Below are 21,736 nucleotides of genomic sequence, written 5' to 3'. Positions count from 1 at the left end.
TGGGCTCAGGTAGCTGGCTCAAGGTTGATTCGGCCTTCCATCCTTCGGAGGTCAGCCTTCCACCCTTCGGAGGTCAGTAAAATAAAATGAAAATAATCTGAACCTCATCCCTGATACAAATCAACAAGCAGAGGACAGGTTTTTGAGTGTATCTCTCTCTCTCTCTCTCTCTCTCTCTCTCTTGATATAACTTTTTAGAAAAATCTGTGCTTTACTCTTACATTTTGTGCATTTTCTAGAAAGTGTGAAAGCTGAAGGCTTACCTGAAGGCCGAAAACATAAAATAAAGTTTTGATATTCACATTTGCTTCTGTGTCAAGCAGGCTTCTTTCCAAACCCCAACATCTGACAATCAGTGCAGAAAAAAAATCTGTAATGTTTCTGTATTCATTAGTTTTGCTTATAAACCTCCAAGATCTTTTTTAAGCATTCCACACATATGGTGAGAAATACTTGTCACCATCTGATTTCCTGACTGTTGAGCCAAACAGGAAGTGTGCTCAGCTTGAACCTAAGAAAGTTCAGGCACAATTTGACACCTGTGATATGTTAAGAGGGTTCAAAGCTCTTCAGAAAGCACTTTTCTGTCACCTTGTTTATCATACGTTTTGTAAGTATAAATCTGGCTGTTGAGGCCATGCGACAGCTGTGAAGAGACTTAGCACTTATCACAGTCAACAGGCTATCTTGACCTGGAGTTTTCGCTTTGTGCATCTTTTTTAAAAAAATCATTTCATTGTGGTTGTTACTGAAATCTATTAAGAAAATGACAAAGCACACAAAATACAGACTTTCAAACATCCGAAGTGTCCAATTCACCCATTACACAATACAGTGGTGCCCCGCATAGCGAGGGTAATCCGTTCCGGATTAACCCTCGCTATGCGAAATCGTCGCTAAACGGGTAGGGAAAATGTATTGAAACGCATTAAACTTAGTTTAATGCGTTCCAATACCTTTCTTACTTACCCGTTCAGTGAGGATTCCAATTGCCGGCAGCCATTTTCGCGCCTTCACTAAGCGAGGGCACGGCGTGAAAACGGCTGCTGGCAGCCATTTCTGGGCTTCCGGCGGCCATTTTGGAGCCACCGAACAGCTGTTCGGTGGCTCCAAAATGGCCGCCACAATACCCGATCTTCGCAATGCGGGTTTTCCCCATTGCGACGATCGGGTATGTTTTCGTATAGCGATCCCGAAAAAGGGATCGCTATACGGAAACATCGCTATACGGTGCACTCGTTAAGTGAGGCACCACTGTATATTTCTACCAGTCCCTGTTGACTGATCACAATGATTTAAACGACACAGACTAAAAACAGCAGAATAAAACCTTTGTATAATCAATATCTGAACTATTTCTAATATAATAAATGATAGGTTTCCACTTACTCACCAGTACTGAATATTTTTTAAAAAAATGTATTCTACATGATTATAGACAACTTTTATTTTTCCTTTTGCCTGAGGGAAAGAAAAATAGCTACGCCACCACGAGAGTCAGCAATATTCCTGCCATGAGAGCAAGGGGGCTTGGGATCCAAAAGATGTAGGGTTGCCAGATGTCAGGCAAAAGGAGGACATGTCCTCCTTTTTAGCCTAATGTCCTCTGTCAGGCAGGCAAAGATAAAAATCTTAAAAATATCAGGCTTTTGTATATTTTATGTTATAATTTTGGATGGGAGGGGGAGAGGTGGAAGGACCCCCTTCCCCCTGGCTTTCCCCACCCCCATCTGCCCACCCACTCCTCATATTTTGAAAAAAAAAGCCTCCATTGAATTTATTTTTATTTTTTAACATGACCGTTTTTTGGTCGGTTCACTAAGATACATTTATTGGCAGCTATTGTAGTAAAATTGTATTGATTGTGGGTTTAATCTGGAACGATTCAAATGAAACATTCAATATGTCCTCCTTTGTCCTCCTTTTTGTCTCTCTATGTCCTCCTTTTAGTACCCATGTATCTGGCAACCCTAAGAAGATGTGAGGCTAATTTACCCCACAACTCCCCACTTTTGTTTCCTTATTTTGGACTTTAGCAGCAGAGAAACATTTGTTACAGAGCAATCCACCAAGCAACAGAGGAGATTGCTTATGTAGAACTCATCTTCCACCCAAAGATCTCCCTCTACAATAATGTATGGTTCTTGGAAATATGCTCCGCCCATTATTTATTTATCCTACTTTACTGGGGATTCCTCCCCTCCCCATTTTTGTTGTTATGCACCCATCATCAAACTGTTTCTAACCTATGACAACCATATGAATAAATGACTCCCAAAGGCCTTGCCATAACAGTCCTGTTCAGGTTTAGTGTACGGAAGGCCATTACCTCCTTTGTTGAGTCAACTCCTCTCCTTTCAGCTTTTTAGCCTTTCCTGCTGCCTTCCACATTTGCCAGCATTATTGTCTTTTTAAGCAAGTTTTGGTCTTTTTAGGGTATATCTGAAGTATAACAGTTTCAGTTTAGTAATTTTACCTTCTAATCAGAGTTCAGGCCTCATTAGATGTAGAACCCATTTAACTTTTCATGGTATTGATAAAGCTTTATTTCAACACCATATTTTAAACTAATGAATTCCTCCCCCCCCCCGCTTTATTTACTGTCCAGTTTTTGTATCTGTAAATAATATTCAGGAATACCATAGTGTGATAGGAGCTTGGCAAATGTCAAAACTTCTATACCAAGTTTCCCATCACATGCATCATGTGAATCTCAAATGTCAGCTTTTGTGGACAAGTCCACTTCCTCAGACCATGAAACTTCAACTTGTCCACAAAAGCTCACATTAAAATATAGCAGTCAGACTTTAAAGTGTCACAATGTTTTTGTACAGACTGACACAGCTTCCTCTTCTAAAACTGTATTTTCTTGCCACTCTTGTGTATCAGAAGGGACGTGGTGGCGCTGCGGGCTAAACCGCAGAAGCCTGTGCTGCAGGGTCAGAAGACCAAGCAGTCGAAAGATCGAATCCACGCGACGGAGTGAGTGCCCGTCGCTTGTCCCAGCTCCCGCCAACCTAGAGGTTCGAATGCAAGTAGATAAATAGGGACCACTTCGGTGGGAAGGTAACAGCGTTCCGTGTCTAAGTCGCACTGGCCATGTGACCACGGAAGATTGTCTTCGGACAAACGCTGGCTCTATGGCTTGGAAACGGGGATGAGCACCGCCCCCTAGAGTCGAACACAACTGGACAAAAATTGTCAAGGGGAACCTTTACCTTTACCTTTTACCTTGTGTATCAGATTGTGAGAATGTCCCCTTCCCACATGAAAATGTACCAGCATTTCTCACAATTGTTTTGTTGTGTGCATTTATTTATGCATTAGGGACAGATTAAACAAAAAGTTGCAACTTCTGAATGCATTCTTGAATCAGGACTATATTTGGCAAGGCGACTGTAGACAGTAAGAGCTTGCTCTATGCCAAATCTGGAGAAGATTTCATGTACTTGAAAGATTGTCACACAGAGAAGGGGCAGACTTTTCCTGCCATCCCAGTGTGGAGGACACATAATAATGTGCTGAAGTTAGAGGAAGCTAGATTTAGGTTGACTATCAGGGAAAACGTCCTGTCAGAGAAGTATGAGTATAGAGCCAGTTACTTCAGGAGGTGGTGAATGCTGAAGGCATTCAAGAGGAAGTTAGACAGCCATCTGTCAGATATACTTTGATTTGGATTCCTGCATTCGGGAGGGAGTTGGACTTGACAGGCCCCTTCCAATACCATTGTTCTATGATTACATTTGTTTTGTCCCCAAAAGGTTTCAGAGGGTGGTGAATGGCAACTTTCATTAATACTTTTGACTCTTTTTTTTTTACCCTGGTGGGGATGGGATACCAAAAACAAGTTATACTGTACTGAAGCCTTAGGATAGGACTGCAAAATTGTAATCACCTCTTAACACATCTCCTAACTAAAGCCATTGGCCAGCAAGAATGACTGGAAAGTGGAAGAACCAATCTAGGACTGGCTGGTGCAGTGTTTGAAACCCCAAGAGTAGTTATTCCCCTTCAAACCCTCCGAAAGATCCATTGCAACAAGATTTCTCCCCACATGCCAATGAACAACAGAAGTGCACACACTCTTGAATACAAAAGGGACTGTGTTGCTTATGTCTTCAGAATGTGTGTGCACGTATGTGCATAAGTCTACACACCATGTTTTTTAATAACCTAATACATACGTATCCCTACTTTTGTACCTGAAAATCAGTTCCTATCCTTTAGAAAAATATTTTTCTTATCCCATTTCAATCTTCCATCCAGTCGTCAAGAATGTGTAACAAGATGTGTGTGTGTGTGTGTGTGTGTGTGTGTGTGTGTGTGTGTGTGTTTGTGTGTGTGTGTGTGTGTCCATATTAAAAGGTTTGGTGTCTATCTCCAGTTATAGTTTCTTAACTACTTCATCCATCTTGTCACTATACAATTATCTGGTAATTAATAAAAAGAATTTCAAAGATGTTATGTATTATCAAATCACATCTGATGTGTGGTTATTACATAAGTTGATGACCTCCAAAATGTCATATCATTAACAGTTGTGCCCAGATCTTAAAAACCAACAGCATTTTGTGTTAGGTTGTTCTCTCTTCCTTCAGCCTCCATCCCACTTTCTAGCAAAATGGTATTTCCCAGTAAGTTCTGCTCAGGTCTGACAAACTAACATCTCTGGATTCCTTTACTGACACAATCTGTCTCATGTTAGGTCTTCCTGTCTTCCTACTGCCTCCCTCCCTACTTTTCCCAGCAATATTGTCTTTTCTGGTCAGTTCAATATTTTTAGTTTACTAATTTTCGCTCTAATCAGGCTTGACTTGATTGAGCATCCCCTTTTCTGCCTTTCTACCTGTCTGTGGTATCTGTAAGGGTCTCCTCGAACACCACATTTCAAAGGAATTGATTGTTGTCCTTGTCATAGCTCAATTCTCCACATGAAAAATATGGCCAGCCAGTTGGTGTCCTCTATGTGTGACAATGTAAGAAGTTTACACAAGCTGCTCCTTGTGTAAACAATGAGCACTTCCTCGTTGGTAATGTGATTGAAATATTGGATCTTTAAGATTTTGCAGAGACACCTCTGCTGGAAGACACTGAGCTTCTTGTTGATACTTCCGAGTCTCACTGGCATAAATAGTTATCGGGATCATAACAGAAGCAAAGAGACAGAGCTTAATATTCAATGAAATGGATGATAAGAACCACAACTTTTTCATCTTCTGGAAGATGGCTATCCGTTTCCCAATAATGTTCACTTCTGCACCTCTATTCTGGGCAATCATACTATCCAGATAAGTGAATCTCTCTACTTCCTCTAGCTGCTGCTCTCTAAGTATAATTCCCTGTGTTGGGACTGTGGAGCTCATGTACATAATTTTTGATTTCTTGGCACTTATCCTGAGGCAAACTTTATTTGCCTCTTCATCTAGGACAGTTGTGGCACGCTGCAGTTTCAGCTCATCTTCCTCAGGCAAGGTGATATCGTTGGTGAAATCCAGATTGCCAAGATAACTTTGGTCAGTCCAGTGGAGGCCTGTCCCAGTGAGTAGTACAGTTTGCCACATGACATAGTCAAGGGCCACAAGGAAAAGGAATGGGGACAAGATACAGCCTTGTCTGACCCCGGTGGTAATCTCGAAGAGGTCCATATGGCCATCCTTGATCTTAATGCAGTGGCTTGGTCGTTGATACAAGTTCTTAAAGATGGTAACAAAGACTACCGGCATGCCGCACAGATGCAGAATCTGCCAAAGGGATTCTCGGTAGACATTATCAAAAGCTTTTAAAAAATTGACGAAGTTGATGGCTAACAGGTGCCGATACTCAATCCACTGTTTTATAATGTTTCTTAAGGTAAAGATTTGCTTGCTGATGGATCTTCCATAGTGGTTTGGAGAACAATTGGATCCCCAAGGTAGCAATGAGTTGGACACCCCCACCGGCGCCAAACAACAGCAACCAAAGAATCCTGGTTCAAGACCTGGAGGCACTACATATTACATGGGGAGATGACAAAACACTTGCACAAGATTGAATGAGCTGGAGAATCCTTGCTGCCTGATATGCTACATAGCATGGAAGTGGATCATCGTAATCATAGCTCAGTGGTTTAGGGATCTGGCTGTGGAGCCAAAGGTTGGGAGTTTGATTCCCCACTGTGCCTCTCACACGTAAAGCCACTCTGTGTAGTCTTGGACATGCTGCACAATCCTAGGGTGCCTCCAGAAGAAGGAAAATGTAAGTCACTTCTGAGTATTCTCTACTTGGAAAATCCTGAAAAAGATTGCCATACGCTAGAACTGACTTGACAGTACATGACTATTAGTCATGGTTCTTCATCCTCTTTCTTTCACATAATATGGACAATGTGGTTTCCAGTAACAGTTTTTCCTAATGCCAAGCCCCCTCTTTTAATTTCAAAAGATGAGGAGACATCTTTTGGAAAACATGCACACAACATGTTCCAAGAACTTTTGGTCCAATATAGCTTTTCTTCCTTAGGTAGCCTGCCACAAGGAGAGGGTTTGAAAAGTGGAACATAGGTTTCTAGTCTGCATTCTGCAAAGCAGGCATGGTAACATAACTTTACCTCAGAAGTTAAAGGATTTGTATATTTCTCCACTGTACGTGTTGCACTTACAATGTGCTCACAACCATTCATACTTTTTGAAAAAGAGCCTTGGCAATTGCTTTGTTTTTGGGCGAGAAGTGGTTAACTGAGGGGAAAAAGGTATCAGCTTCTGGGATTTTCTCTTGCTTGGCTGGTGCAGTGTTTGAAATTTTGTGAATGGTAGTGAGCACACAAGGGCATCCTGTTGACTATCTTGACTTCTGCCATTGGTGTTGTCAACATTCAGGCTGCCCTTTGCCATGTAAAGTTTGCCATCCTGCTGACAATGCAGGCACAATATTGTGCAGCAGTATTAGACCATTTCCTGGCATTTTGAATTGTATATACATTAGCACAATATTCCAGATTCATAAACTGGAAAATTTTCAGAAGGGAATATTGTATGTGATTAAAGTAAAGCATGTTTCTTGATTATTTGCAGGACAAAGACTTTATTTTCTTTATCACAGAATGTTTTTTTAAAAAAATTCAGTTCAATAGATACTATTCTATTAAATACATATGACTCTTGCCTGTGATTTTGAACACCATTCTCTTTAGTTTGTTTTAAAGTTGCTTGTGATGCTAGGGTACACAATCTCATTTCTTGGACATTGGTGCAGTGGATGAAGATATATATGTTTCATTACTGATTTTTATAACTCTTTTGAGTAGACTCAAGTCATTCCAATGAATATAACAGAAAATAAAAAGTAAGTGGTTTGAGCAAGCTGGGGTTTGAGGAACATTAAATGGATGGTGGGAAAACAAATGTAGGATGAGAATTTGCAACCGTTGCTTTCCTTAAACCAACAGATTTTGTTACTGCCATATTGTAGCAGATTGCTAATTCCAATAGTATGTTTCTTTCCTTTCTTGTCCTTTTTCATCCATAAATTTTCATTCTTATGGAAACTTGTAAATCCATGCTCATAAATAGGTTCACACATTTTGATAGAATCGTTTTTCTAGATAAATAATACACCATGGTTGGTTATACATTTTCATGTACTCTCTGTTTTTGATAGATTAATACTTTGTTGCTTTTCAAAACGTTATTGTAAAATGCATCGACCCACTCTATAAAACGTAATAGTTTTAAAGCATTATAAAATACAAGTATGAGCACTCTGCTGATTATGTCGTAGCACATATGCTAGAACATTTTTTATTCAAGTTGTAACAGATGCCAAAAAACTAAAATATGGTAGACTGATGTATATGTGGCTTTGCTTCCAAACACATTGACAATAACACCTGCAAAGTTGGACTTATCTGTTAGGCAGAGTGAAGCAGTTGCCTTAGGCTGTGGAGTATGCAGACAGGGGAAGTGCTTTGCTCCTCCTTGAAGATCCCCACTGTTGCTCCTAAGCTGCTCACTCTCTGTTACCAGCCAGACACCAAATTCCCAACTCTGACAGTAGATCCTTCCTGAGAACTAGGCACTATGGTTGCCCTGGGACATAACTTGAGTAGCCAGCACAGGCAGTATCTCAGAGTAACCTGCCCCCAATGCCTCATTCTGAGCTGAGGAAGGACCTTTCAGAGCCCGGTGTTTGTGCCTAGCTGCTCACCGGCAGGAATGTTCAAAGAGCCTACCCTTGGTCGTGTTTTCAGAGTAAGGCAGAGGGTTGCTGGTGATAGTAGCCAAGAGAGGAAGGTGACATGGGGTTGGCAGCAGTACCGTTGGTGGTGCATACCCACCTCTTCCAGCAGGAGAGCTTGTAGTGCCACAATGTACAAAATTAGAGAAAGCATACTAACAACTGTTGCTGAAACTAAAGGGCAAATTAATAATGACTAAAGCTGACAGGATGGCTCTGGGAGTTGGGTGCTTGGTTGTGAAATTAGGGGAGGGGAGCTTGATACCCCACAAAACCAGCCTGTGTGACCTTGGGCAAGCTGCGCTGTCCCAGCAAGCATCATGGAGGAAAGGAATGGCACATTGCTTCTCAGTGTTCCATACTTAGAAATCCCTAGACAAGATCACTAGAAATCAGGATCAACTTGATGGCCTGAAATGAATTCATTGAGCTGAATCAATTGGTTTCCACAGATCTACTTTGAGCATGATGGTGTATTTGACTTTATTTATCATATCTAATAATGAACTTCTCTCTCTCTCTCTCTCTCTACTAAAGAAGTCTTGTAGCAGATTGCTAATTCCTTTTGTCCTGTCGCTTGAATAGTGAGGTAATGGTCTCTTTAAAACATCACAGAAATAAATGTGTGTTCTTTAATAGTCTTCACCTATTCCCCCCTTTCCATTTTCACTGATCCTTTGTGTCTGTGTAATATTTAACTCCTCAATTAGGCCTTTAGAACATCCTCCACATAACCAGCCTTCAGGTACTGAGCTCAGCATCACTCACTTTGAATAGAACAAATAAAGATTTATTAAAATGACAGTGTTAAAAAGAATGTTGTCTATTCCTAGGCTTTACATTTATCGAGTGTAATCCTTTAAGGGATGTGGTGGTGCTGTGGGTTAAACCGCAGAAGTCTCTGTGCTGCAAGTCAGAAGACCAGCAGTCGCAAGATCGAATCCACGTGACGGAGTGAGCTCCCGTCGCTTGTCCCAGCTCCTGCCAGCCCAGCAGTTTGAAAGCATGCAAATGCAAGTAGATAAATACAGTGGTGCCTCGCTTAGCGAGCGCACTGTAGAACGATGAATCCGCATAGCGAGGACATTTTTGCGATCGCTAATGCGATCGCAAAGCGATGGCCTCTATGGCCTCTATGGCCGAAAATCGCATAGCGAAGGTCGGTAAGCATTTCAGCTGTTCGGCGGCTCAAAAATGGCCGCCGGAAGCCCCGAAATGGCCGCGTGCAGCGTTTTGGCGCCCTCGCTAAGCGAGGGGAGGGCGCGAAAATGGCTGCCAGCCATAGGGAAGCATCTCTCAATGGTGAGTTTCGGGGCCCATTGGAACAGATTAAACCAAGTTTAATGCGTTTCAATGGGTTTTTTCGTTTCGTTGAGCGATGTTTCCCAAAACGAGGGTTAATCTGGAACGGATTAACCTCGCTATGCGGGGCACCACTATAGGTACCACCATGGTGAGAAGGTAATGGTGTTCCATATCTAATTGCACTGGCCACGTGACCACAGAAATGGTCTACGGCCAAAACGCTGGTTCTATGGCTTGGAAACGGGGATGAACACCGCACCCTAGAGTCGGACACGACTGGACTAAATGTCAAGGAGAACCTTGACCTTTACCTAATCCTTTATCACTCCTCCCTCTGCTTCAATCTTTCTCGCAAACCCAACTTTAAAACGACCGTTTCCCTGATCTCTGTGTACCAGACTGCTTTAAATCAGTCCCAAGACTTTATTCTGCTCAGACTGCATGCTCTGATACACATTCTCCCCTTCGTTAACCAGTTTCATTCCCAGCCATTTAGAACATTCAGCCATGCTGCTTGCTCACCCCCTCCCACCACATGATTACCAAACCATATAACCATATAAAAAGTACAATTAAATATAATGGGGCATCACATCTTGTAGTAGTAGAGAACTTTTACACTTGTGACATGTAGGAAAGAGCAGATCTGTCAAGTTCATTTCACCATGTCTGTTCTGTGCTGATTCTATGTGGGTGATTATTATTTTCAACAGAATAAAACTATGTATATTTTTGAATGGATAAAACAGTTGCATTAACAGACTCATTAACTAAAGTGTGTACAAACGTTTCCAAAAATCATTTTGTAATATTTTCTGCACATTTTCAAATGTGTGCATGCTGTCAGCAGTAACAGAGGACCAGTCTTTTCTCCAGCTGATATATTCATCCTATGCAGCATCATATCCTGGGTTCACTGATAGTGAATAGAGATGGGCACAAATCGGCACAATGGCAGTTTGTTATGGTTCGCGGTTTGTCAATGTCCATGAAATATGCTGATTTTTTTTTTTAAAAAATGAACTGGTTCATGGTTTGTTTGGTTCAGCCCCATCTCTAAAGGAAGAAGGGCTTTTGCTGTAGCTCTCTTCATGGGCCCCAGCACCAAGTTTTCCTCTGAGGCATAGAGGAAAACTTGGTGTGCGCGACCCCGCCTCCCTCTGCACAGCTTTCCTCCTCCTCTGTGCAGCGATAGTTTTCAGCCTCTTTGTTTCTGGTCATGAACCCCATGCCGGGGGGGGGGAGCAGAGTCATATGCGCATGCAGAGACGAAGCAGCTCACAAGACAGGCAGAGCCCCATCCAGTGGAGCTCAAAATTAAAGAGTATGTTGCCCAGCACCTGCCTTACTCGTTCCAGACCTTCTCCTGAGTAGGACTGTAGGCTGTCTGGGTGTCCTGACAGGACTGTAGGCTGTCCTGAGTAGGACTGTAGGCTGTCTGGGGCCTACATCCTGCCCCAGGGCTTCCTAGAAGGTTTAGGGGTATGGTGGAAAGTGTACTTTTTCAAGGATTCCCTATATACACCCCGATGGGTAGCAAAACTACATTTCATAGAATCCTAGAATCATGAAGTTGGAAGGGGCCTACAAGGCCATCAAGTCCAACCCTCTGCTCAATGCAGGAACACAATCAAAGCATATTTGTCAGGTGATTACGTTTTTATTGAATGCCTCATGCACTGGAGCACTCACCAACTCTCGAGGTAACTGTTTCCACTGTCACAGCGCTCTAACAATTAGGAAGTTTTTCATGCTATTCAATTGAAATTTGGCTTCCTTTAACTTAAGCCCTTTGTTGCATGCCCTGCACACTGGGATGATCGAGAACAGATCCTGCCCCTCCTCTGTATGACCACATTTCAAATATTTGAAAAGTGTTATTATATCTAAGCAAGGCTACTGACCAGTGGCAGCAGCAACAGCAGAGGAAAGGAAGGAGGCCTGAGTGAATAAGGTAGGTGCCGGGGCCTATGAAGGGGGCCTTTTTTGGGGGGGGGAGAGAGAAATGAAGTAAAATGAAATGCCGACAATGAGAAGTTTTGGTGCTTCATTTTGCTTTGTGAAAGCGTGGTTCCCCACAAAATGAACCATGAACCGGAACCAGTTTGTCGGGGTGTGTGTGGTTATTTCGTTCATGGTTCATTTTGTGCCCAATCTCTGATAGTGAACATTACATTTCATGAAATGTCAAAAAAAAAAAAAATCACACAAGCAGGCATGTGTGTCTGCAGCCTCACCGCTTAAAACACTTTCATTACAACACTGTTGTATGTTTGTGTATGAGATGTAAAAACAGTTTGGCAGAAGACTTTGGTCCTGCTATGTTAACTCTTCTTTCTCATCTTTCACAGGGGCACATAGAAGGAGACTCCCCGAAGAGTGGAAAAGCATTGCAAGGACACTTGGGCACCCCCTGAGCAAAGGCATGCATTGGGCCAGGCCTTCACTTTTCGAAGAGTTGCACTGTAAATTTGCTGAGGAGCAAAATGACCCAACGGTCCTTTTCAAGAACCACAGTGACAGTAATTACTATTGATACACGTGGCATCTTTTCATCTAAAATTTAATTATCTTTTAACACTTTAATTTGTCTATAATTGTACCTGTACATATTTCATATATGTCCATAATTTTCAGTTGTGCAATGCTCTAATATAAATAAAGAAAGATGATCTTTCACACAGCATAACCTGGATATGCGAGATCTGAAACTGCTCTGCTTTCTTGCATTCTGTTGTCTGAACGCTTGATTCTGTGGGTGGGACTTTTTATAGGTAGTTTTGACAATGAGGCATGAATTGATTCCTCATTTCTTAGTGTGTTTACTTATGATTGTGTCAAGGGAAAGGTTGCAACAAACAAGGAAAGAGCAGAACTGGGACAGTTAACATTTTCAGAACAATACATTATTGACTTTTCTTTGAATCATTTTTGACAACATTATCTATCTTTTCTTTTCTTTTTTCCTTTTCAACGAGGGAAAAAAAGCCCTCTGCAGAAATGGTCTTTTGGACAGGAAAACACTATTGATGCATGGGTGGGTGTATTTTTTAAAAATCAATTAAAATCATGGAACGTCTTCAACACTGCTGTGCAAAATAATTACTATAACATTAAAAGATGAAATGGATTAGAAGAACATTTTGTTTATTTTTGTATATGTCAGAGAACTCATTAGCACATCTGAACAATCCATTAACTGACCTCTAAATGAAGATATTGCAAAGAAGGCCCATGATTCACCATAGTTAAGCAATTTTAAGTCACAGTAATTGTAACAGAGAGATGTTGGCATGTTCTTAATTTTCCAGGTATGATTGGATTCTATTCAGCAAGTGTATCTACATCCTGATGATGCAAGAGAGTAATTAATTTCTATATTCAACCCTTTCCAAAGGTTAAAAATGTACTTCTAAGAAGAATGTCTATCATCATTTGTTGAAGCCCATAATAAGAGGTAGGGCTATGTTCTGGACTCCAACCATCATTTACTGCATGGCAATTTTAGGTGGATTTTGGATGTCATTATAGTCACTCTTTTTAGAAGTACCTTTCCAAGTTCTGCTTTTAACTGTTACAATGAAAAGACTTTCTTCTTGGCAAGCTTACAACTGCCTAGGAAATAACCATAAAATTGTGTATCAGTGCATGAAGAAAAGTTATAATGCGAGATAAACTGTAAGTTGATGTTCTTTTCCATGAAGGGACTTGGATAATGATATAACAGCCCACAGCCAATCAATTCAAAGCTTAAGGTACAATCTGCATAACGTTTTATGAACAACGCTGTCCTAATATTCATCACATTATAGCATACAATAGTATAACTCCCTCCTTCCATGAAACACATACACAAATATTATATCCATTTCTTTAAAACCTGGGCCATGTCTTTTTCCAGATATCCTTATTGTCCCTAGGTATGATGTTGGTGAACACAGATGTTGGGAACCGGTGTGGTGTGGTGTAGTGTTCAGAGACTTGGAGGATTCCCATTGAACCATGAAAGTCTTAGAATATAATCATAATCTTAGAAAGAACCTTAAGAACCGGAAAGGAACCTTATGGGTGATTGAGTCTAGCCCCTTGTCAAGGAGGCATAGTGGGGAATCAAACTTCCAATCCCTGGCTCCGCAGCTAGAGACTTAAACCACTAGAGATATCCAGGAGTTAATGGGGACACTGCTCCCCAATCTCCCTGATGTACTTCATAGGGTTGTTGTGACCTTCAAGTGATTTGGTCACAGGTCCTTGAATATAAACAAATGTCTGAGCTTGCCCATCTATCTATCATTCCTGCTTTCCTGTTTTGCCAAATAAAATGCGAAAACTAATTGTCATAAAAAGAATAAAGAAGATAACAGAGACAAAGCCAGGAATATCTCAGAAGTCAATTTCCTTTAATGCCACCATTTTATTTTCTTTATTACTTATAGTTATACACCCGCTTTGGGATTACCAAATGAGGATAATATCATTCCATACAATTTCAGGATCAAAATGTGTGACCAGGCGAGGGAGCTCTTGTGTTCATGGGGTGGGTCCTTGTAATGTCAAAAAATTGGAGCAGTCAAAGGTCTGATGGGTAGTAACCACAACACACATGCAGACACCTTTGGGTTGAGACAGTGTCCCTCAATGCCAGGGGAGAATAGGTGAAGAAAGATACCAAGGATTTAAAGATTCTCAACAGACAAAAATTAAATTTCTTTCCCTTCTTTTAGTGCTGCTTGTCTTTGAGATTTGTCTCTGATCTGAAGACCCTGTGAAGTAGAGGCTCTGAGACTTCAGCTGCTATCTTGAAAATTTGCAACTCCATCCATCTTTGTTCCAATGAACTCAAGATGGTGTTCATGGCTGTCCTACCTCCTACTTGGTCTTCACACCAACCTGTGAGGAAAGGTCAGACTGAGGGTGTGTTAATGACTCAAGGCCAGCCATTGAGCTTCAGAACTCAGATAGGACTCAAATATGGCTTTCTCAGGGGCCACTGACTCTAACTCTGCCACTATTGTGAATAAACAATGCACTCTAAAAGCAAAAGTGCTAAAATGCACTGCATTCAGTCTGTGCAGTAGTGACTTGATAAGCATATATTGCTTAAACAAGAAAACAGTGCACCTTTTACAATTAGGGCCTTGTGTTCATGGATAGTCTTTTTGTTGTATGTGTATATAAGCCTCAGATCCACATGGAGTTCCTTTCGGGGACTCCTATTACTTAGGATGCAATTACAGTGTGTTTCTTCTACCTCTTCAAACATTCCGGTTGAAGATTACTGCTGATCAGGCCAGCTTGTCATTGTCAGGTTTGGAGTATTTTGTACATAGAAGAGGTAAAGCCACCGCAATCTTCAAAAAGTCAATAGACAACTGTGAAAGGATCTGAATGCTAACTGTTTTTTCTTTTTGTGACAGAAAGAAGAACTCATCTTTATTTCATGTGGCAACTCCTCAGTGCCTGTATAAATTATTTAATCTTTTTTTAGAGTTTGCAGAAGAATCACAAAAATAATGTACCATGAATATGCTTAGATATGGAAAAATACTAGGATTATTTTGCATTTGTGTAGCACTGTGCAGCAACCTAGTGCACAGCTTGTAGCTGTTGAATAGGAATAAGTGCTTTTGAGTCTGGTAGTGTGGCAAAAACAAAGCTTACTATTCATCATTTGGAATCTATTTATTCATAGTACAGAAGGAAAAGGGGTTTCTATATTTTTTTTTCACAGAAGCGCCTAGAATTACCTTCCATATGTGCAGGTTTGCTGTGCAGCCATCATGAAGAAGCCCTACGAATATGCCACTCACTCTCTAACTAGAAGCATGAAATAGGAAGATATAAATAAGTAAGCCTAAAAATTCCAATCTACATGTTGAGAAATGGACAATACAATAAACCCCTTTGGCTACCTATCTGTTTATTGTGCTCTTCATCACTCGTTCAAATCACTTCCTACACACATTGGTGATCTAATGAAACAGCAGCAGCAGCAACAACAGAAATTTGGTCTAATTTGCTTGCAGACAGAGTCTATCCAGAATCACAGTGTGGATTCCGAGCTAATAGATGTAGGGAACAACAACAGCCACTCTTTGTAGCCTTTATAGATCTCACAAAGGCCGTTGATCTGGTTAGCAGGGATGGCCTTTTTAAAATACTTCCCAAGATTGGATGTCCACCTTGACTCCTCAACATCATCAGGTCCTTTCATGAGGGAATGAAGGGCACTGTAGTTTTGATGGCTCCACATCAGATCCCTTTGACATCCGAAGCGGAGTGAAACAGGGCTGTGTCCTCATGCCGCCCTTGTTTGGGACCTTTTTTGCTGTCATGCTAAAGCACGCCTTTAGAACTGCAACAGAAGGTGTCTATCTCTGGACTACATCAGATGGAAAGCTCTTTAATCTCTCTAGACTGAAAGCAAAGATCAGAGTCCAACTGAAATGCATGCAGGACTTCCTCTTTGCTGATGATGCAACCATTGTTGCCCACTCTGCTGAAGACCTCCAACAGCTCATGAATTGTTTTAGCAAGGCCTGCCAAGACTTTGGACTAACAATCAGCCTGAAGAAAACACAAGTCATGGACCAGGGCATGGACTCACCTCCCTCTATTACCATCTCCATGCAAGAATTGGAGGTTGTTCATGACTTTGTGTACCTTGGCTCAACAATCTCTGACACTCTCTCCCTAGATGACGAGCTGAATAAACGCATTGGGAAAGCAGCTACCATGTTCTCTAGACTCACAAAGAGAGTATGGCTGAATAAGAAGTTGACGGCACATACCAAAATCCAGGTCTATAGAGCCTGTGTCCTGAGAACACTCCTGTACTGCAGCGAGTCCTGGACCCTTTCTGCACGGCAGGAGAGGAAGCTGAACACCTTCCATATGCGTTGTCTCCGACGCATTTTTGGTATCACCTGGCAGGACAAAGTTCCAAACTGAGTAGTCGTAGAACGAGCTGGAATTTTCAGCATGTACACATTATTGAAACAGCGCTGTCTACGTTGGCTTGGGCATGTTGTGAGAATGGCTGATGGTCGGATTCCAAAAGATCTCTTTTATGGAGAATTAGTGCAGGGAAATCACCCCAGAGGGAGACCACAGCTGCGATACAAGGACATTTGCAAGCAGGATCTGAAGGCCTTAGGAATAGACCTCAACAGATAGGAAACCTTGACATCTGAGCATTCAGCCTGGAGGCAGGCGGTGCATCATGGCCTCTCCCAATTTGAAGAGACCCTTATCCAGCAGGCCGAGGCAAAGAGGCAGTCCCGGAAGCAGCAAAATCAGGGAGCTGGACCGGGGACAGATTGTATTTTTCTTCAGTGTGGAAGGGATTGTCACTCTCGAATTGGCCTTTTCAGACACACTAGACGCTGTTCCAAGTCCTTGATACAGAGCATGTTACCATAGTCTCTCGAGACTGGAGGATGCCTAAGAAGGCTGCAGCTAATTGTAGCTAACGGATGAAGTGCTGGAGAGTATCTCAGTTGTACAATTGGGTGCATCACAGGCATTTGACAGAGATGTGCTATGGTACGTGACCATTCAGACATAATTAACCATGGAAAATTCATGCAAAGCTTATATGAACACCAGTAGCATTCTAGCCACCTAGTTATATTTTGGAATTATGATTGATCTGGTACTCTTCTTTTGCTTTAGCTTTTCTTTAATGCAAAAAGTATAGAACTTCTCCATCTTGTGCTTCCTGTTATGTGGTCTATTTAATAATAATAATAATAAACAGTATTTCTGTTTGCCAAGGTATGGAAAAGATCTTCTTCGACAGATGGTTAGGTATGAGGATAGTTTGCTCATTATAGATTTCTTGAGACTGTGTTAAATTTTGGTACCTGATGGTTACTAATATAGTAAACAATTTATGGACAGCTGGGCCATACAGATTATGTACTTTATGTCAGTGTTCCCCAGCCTTGAGCCTCCAGATGTTCTTGGACTTCAACTCCCAGAAATCCTGGTCAGCAGAGGTGGTGGTGAAGGCTTCTGGGAGTTGTAGTCCAAGAACATCTGGAGGCCCAAGGTTGGGGAATACTGCTTTATGTCACCCCACAGCAAACTTATTTTCAAGAGATTGTGCTAGTGTGGTGAAAAGTACATCATCCTCACCAGAAGCCAAATAAGAGTTCCAGAGAACTAAAAAGCTAACCTTATTTAGAATTTCAGTGAAGGCGTTACACAACCCAGAACTTTGTTTCTACTATTGGATGACACAACTACATTTCTTTTTCTATTTAAACTTAGCAACCATCTGATGTTTGCACTGCTAGCACACATGATCTGTGGAGTTATGCTAAACAACATGTTATTAAATGGGTTAAAATCAGCTCCCCACTAAAAAAAGAACAAGTACATATTATGGAAAGTTGGTAAATAAATGTATATATTCAGAGGTGGTTTTCTGTTGTCTTTCCTTTTTCTTTTGCACAGTACTAAGAATAGTGGCCTTAAATGTTAATGCTACTGGTCTATGAAAAATTCTCTGTCAGAATTTTCTTCCACTGTTGCTCCGTGCTTCAGGAATTTCTCTGCCCCTATAGGATCTATCAGTTTTCTGCTGATGTGCCCATTACTCCATGAAGATGGTAGGTACATCTTAGTCTGGTGTCTCAGCTCTGACCATTCTGCCCTGGGTGACCCTGCTTGGGAGTCCAGATTTTTCATGGAGCCTAGCGTCCTGACGAAGCAAAGTCAAGTGGGCCTTAGAAAGCATGGCTAACAAAAAGGCCAGTGGAGGTGATGGCATTCCAGATGAACTATTTAAAATTTTAAAAGATGATGCTGTTAAGGTGCTACACTCAATATGCCAGCAAATATGGAAAACTCAACAGTGGCCAGGGGATTGGAAAAGATCAGTCTACATCCCAATCCCAAAGAAGGGCAGTGCCAAAGAATGCTCCAATTACCATACAGTTGCACTCATTTTACACGCTAGCAAGGTTATGCTCAAAATCCTCCAAGGTAGGCTTCAGCAGTATGTGGACTGAGAACTCCCAGAAGTACAAGCTGGATATCGAAGGGGCAGATGAACTTGAGACCAAATTGCTAACATGCGCTGCATTATGGAGAAAGGCAGACAGTTCCAGAAAAACATCTACTTCTGCTTCATTGACTATGCAAAGGCCTTTGACTGTACGGACCACAGCAAACTATGGCAAGTCCTTAAAGAAATGGGAGTGCCTGACCACATTATCTATCTCCTGAAAAACCTATATGTGGGACAGGAAGCAACAGTTAGAACTGGATATGGAACAACTGATTGGTTCAAAATTGGGAAAGTTGTACAACAAGGATGTATATTGTCTCCCTGCTTATTTAACTTATATTCAGAACACATCATGTGAAAGGCTGGGCTGGATGAATCCCAAGCCTGAATTAAGATTGCTGGAAGAAATATCAACAACCTCAGATATGCAGATGATACCACTCTGATGGCAGAAAGTGAGGAGGAATTAAAGAACCTCTTTATGAGGATGAAAGAGGAGAGCGCAAAAAATGGTCTGAAGGTCAACATCAAAAAAAACTAAGATCATGGCCACTGATCTTATCATCTCATGGCAAATAGAAGGGGAATATATGGAGGCAGTGACAGATTTTACCTTCTTGGACTCCATGATCACTGCAGATGGTGACAGCAGCCCCGAAATTAAAAGACGCCTGCTTCTTGGGAGGAATGCGATGAGAAACCTAAACAGCATCTTAAAAAGCAGAGACCTCACCTTGCTGACAAAGGTCCACATAGTCAAAGCTATGGTTTTTCCAGTAGTGATGTATGAGAGCTGGACCATAAAGAAGGTTGACCATCGAAGAAGTGATGCTTTAGAATTGTGGTGCTGGAGGAGACTCTTGAGAGTTCCCTGGACTGCAAGGAGAAGAAACCTATCCATTTTGAGGGAAATCAACCCTGAGTGCTTGCTGGAAGGACACATCCTGAAGCTGAGGCTCCAATACTTTGCCCATCTGATGAGAAGAGAAGACTCCCTGGAAAAGACTCTGATGTTGAGAAAGTGTGAGGGGAAGAGGAGAAGGGGATGACAGAGGGTGTGATGGTTGGACAGTGTCACTGAAGCTACCAACATGAATTTGACCAAACTTCGGGAGGCAGTGGAAGACAGGAGGGCCTGGTGTGCTCTGGTCCATGGGGTTACAAAGAGTTGGACACGACTTAACGACTAAACAACAACAGTGTCCTGACAACATTGCATCTCTGGGACACTCAAACTCTCTCACCACCTTAAGGTGTGCATCCAAAAACTCTAGATGTCTTGAAGTGTTACAGTATCACCAAAATAAGTTCTAAAGAGCTTTAGTTCAATGGGAAATAAAACTTCGGGAAAACTGGAGGACAAATTATACCATAGCACTATCTTCTGCCATTTCCTTGAGCTGGTCAGAAAGAATTTTGTCTTCTGTCCCATTTACTACAAGGCTTAGTGAGAAGGAGGTATGCACCAGCACTACAGTTAAAATCTAGCTACAAAGGTCTTTAGTAAATGTAAGATTTGGGAAGCCCTGGAGAAGATGCAGAACCTTGAACAATGTCAGTTCTCATGCAAAATGAATGAATGAATGACTAACTACCTTAAGGAAAAGAACAAAACTGTGTTGCAGCTATTGCTAATGAAGAGCGCCACCTCTAAGAAACTGTTTTGTAATGTCTCTTTCACCTGGAAAAGTTGTATGAAGCAGTTATCTCAGTCTGTCTGCTTGCAAGCAGGCTGGAAATTTTTTAAAAGGGATTTGCCTCATAGCTATAGTTTCTAACCCAGCCAAGGTGGGGTACATTTGCCAGTTAAAAATACTGTTAAGTCAATCCACCCCAACAGTCTAAAGGGAAGGCTGCTGCTACACTCCGATAAAAATGGAACTTCTAACCATCTCAGTGCAGGAAAACAAAAAGATGAATTATCTTCATAGTCTGAAAAAAAATATTAAAACATCTGTTTTCACTTGGCTGGGTAAGTATTTATTCCAAACAGATTCTGAGGTCAGAGAAGAGAAAATCATTATGGTTATGCAGTTACATATACGCCAGCTAAATCATGGTGTTAGGGATTGAAATCCAGAAGAGAACAATATAAGGAAGGATTTATGAAAGAACAAACTTCTGCAGAGGGACTTAGGAGATGAAAGAAATGCTCAGTGGTTGAGTAACTGTTTGGACTGGACAAAAATTTGTTTTCAGTTAGAAACTCAGCTATGCCTTTGCTCCCAGTTCTCTACCTCTTGTTTATCTATTGTATATTGACTTCTAAAGATATTGCTTTTGTGTATGCACTCTGCAATCTAAATCCACAAATGATTACCAGAGCATAGCCTTGGAGGTGCACTCTTGGGCTTACAGTTTTCATTTATTTTGATATCCTCCTGGATTGGTTGATTTTCCCATAATATGTTCATTGTTTTCTAGCACACTAGTAGCAGGCCATCAGTTATATGATACAATAATTCAGCTGCATCGTTTATTTAACTTGCACATTCCTTGGACCTTAGTGTATCAAATTCATATCCATTCTTTAGCTACCATCCCACTATCCCCAGATTAAAATAAAGGGATTTTTATCCCTCTAGAATATCCGAGACGTTTGAAGGAACAGCAGGGAATGTCAGGACTAGAATGTGGAAAGAAAGAGCTACCCATGTATTTGTGAAGGCTTTCACGGCCGGGATCTAATGGTTGTTGTGGGTTTTTCGGGCTCTTTGGCCGTGTTCTGAAGGTTGTTCTTCCTAATATTTCACCAGTCTCTGTGGTCGGCATCTTCAGAGGACAACACTCTGTGCTCTGGTGTAGTTTGGCTTGGGAGTGCAGTATTTATGGCTGTGAAATAGGCTTTTGTCTTTTTCTGTAGATGGGTGATTAGTGTGTCTTGTTGTGGGTGTACTGTTGTGCTAAGGAGAAGAGATTATCTGTCATTGTGGTTGATGGGTGTCATTAGCTGGTCTTTGTGTAGTGATCCCCTGTCCTTGTGGCTGGGTGGAGTTCGTTGACCTTTTGCATGCTGTATTTTTGAGAGCTGGGAGTCAAGTTTTGTTGAGCTTCACACTTTCCTCTCTTTTGTTGAAGTTCTGCTGGTGCTTGTGGATTTCAATGGCTTCCCTGTGCAGTCTGACGTAATGATTGCTGAAGTTGTCCAGTATTTCAGTATTTTGGAACAGAATTTCATGTCCAGTTTGTTTTAGGGCATGTTCA

General features: G+C 41.5%; 1 long non-coding RNA gene across 1 annotated transcript; it reads left to right on the top strand.

Annotated features, from left to right (window-relative positions):
* Nucleotides 1-11,244: 11,244 nt before the first annotated feature.
* Nucleotides 11,245-20,549, top strand: LOC144586998 (uncharacterized). Its single transcript, XR_013542118.1, has 2 exons — nucleotides 11,245-11,470; nucleotides 11,868-20,549. It is a non-coding gene; the product is annotated as an uncharacterized LOC144586998 (long non-coding RNA).
* The last annotated feature ends 1,187 nt before the right edge of the window (nucleotides 20,550-21,736 follow it).

The sequence above is a fragment of the Pogona vitticeps genome, chromosome 2 (assembly GCF_051106095.1).
Source record: "Pogona vitticeps strain Pit_001003342236 chromosome 2, PviZW2.1, whole genome shotgun sequence".
In the NCBI taxonomy this organism is placed as follows: Eukaryota; Metazoa; Chordata; class Lepidosauria; order Squamata; family Agamidae; genus Pogona; species Pogona vitticeps.
This window is presented reverse-complemented; position numbering and strand designations above follow the sequence as displayed.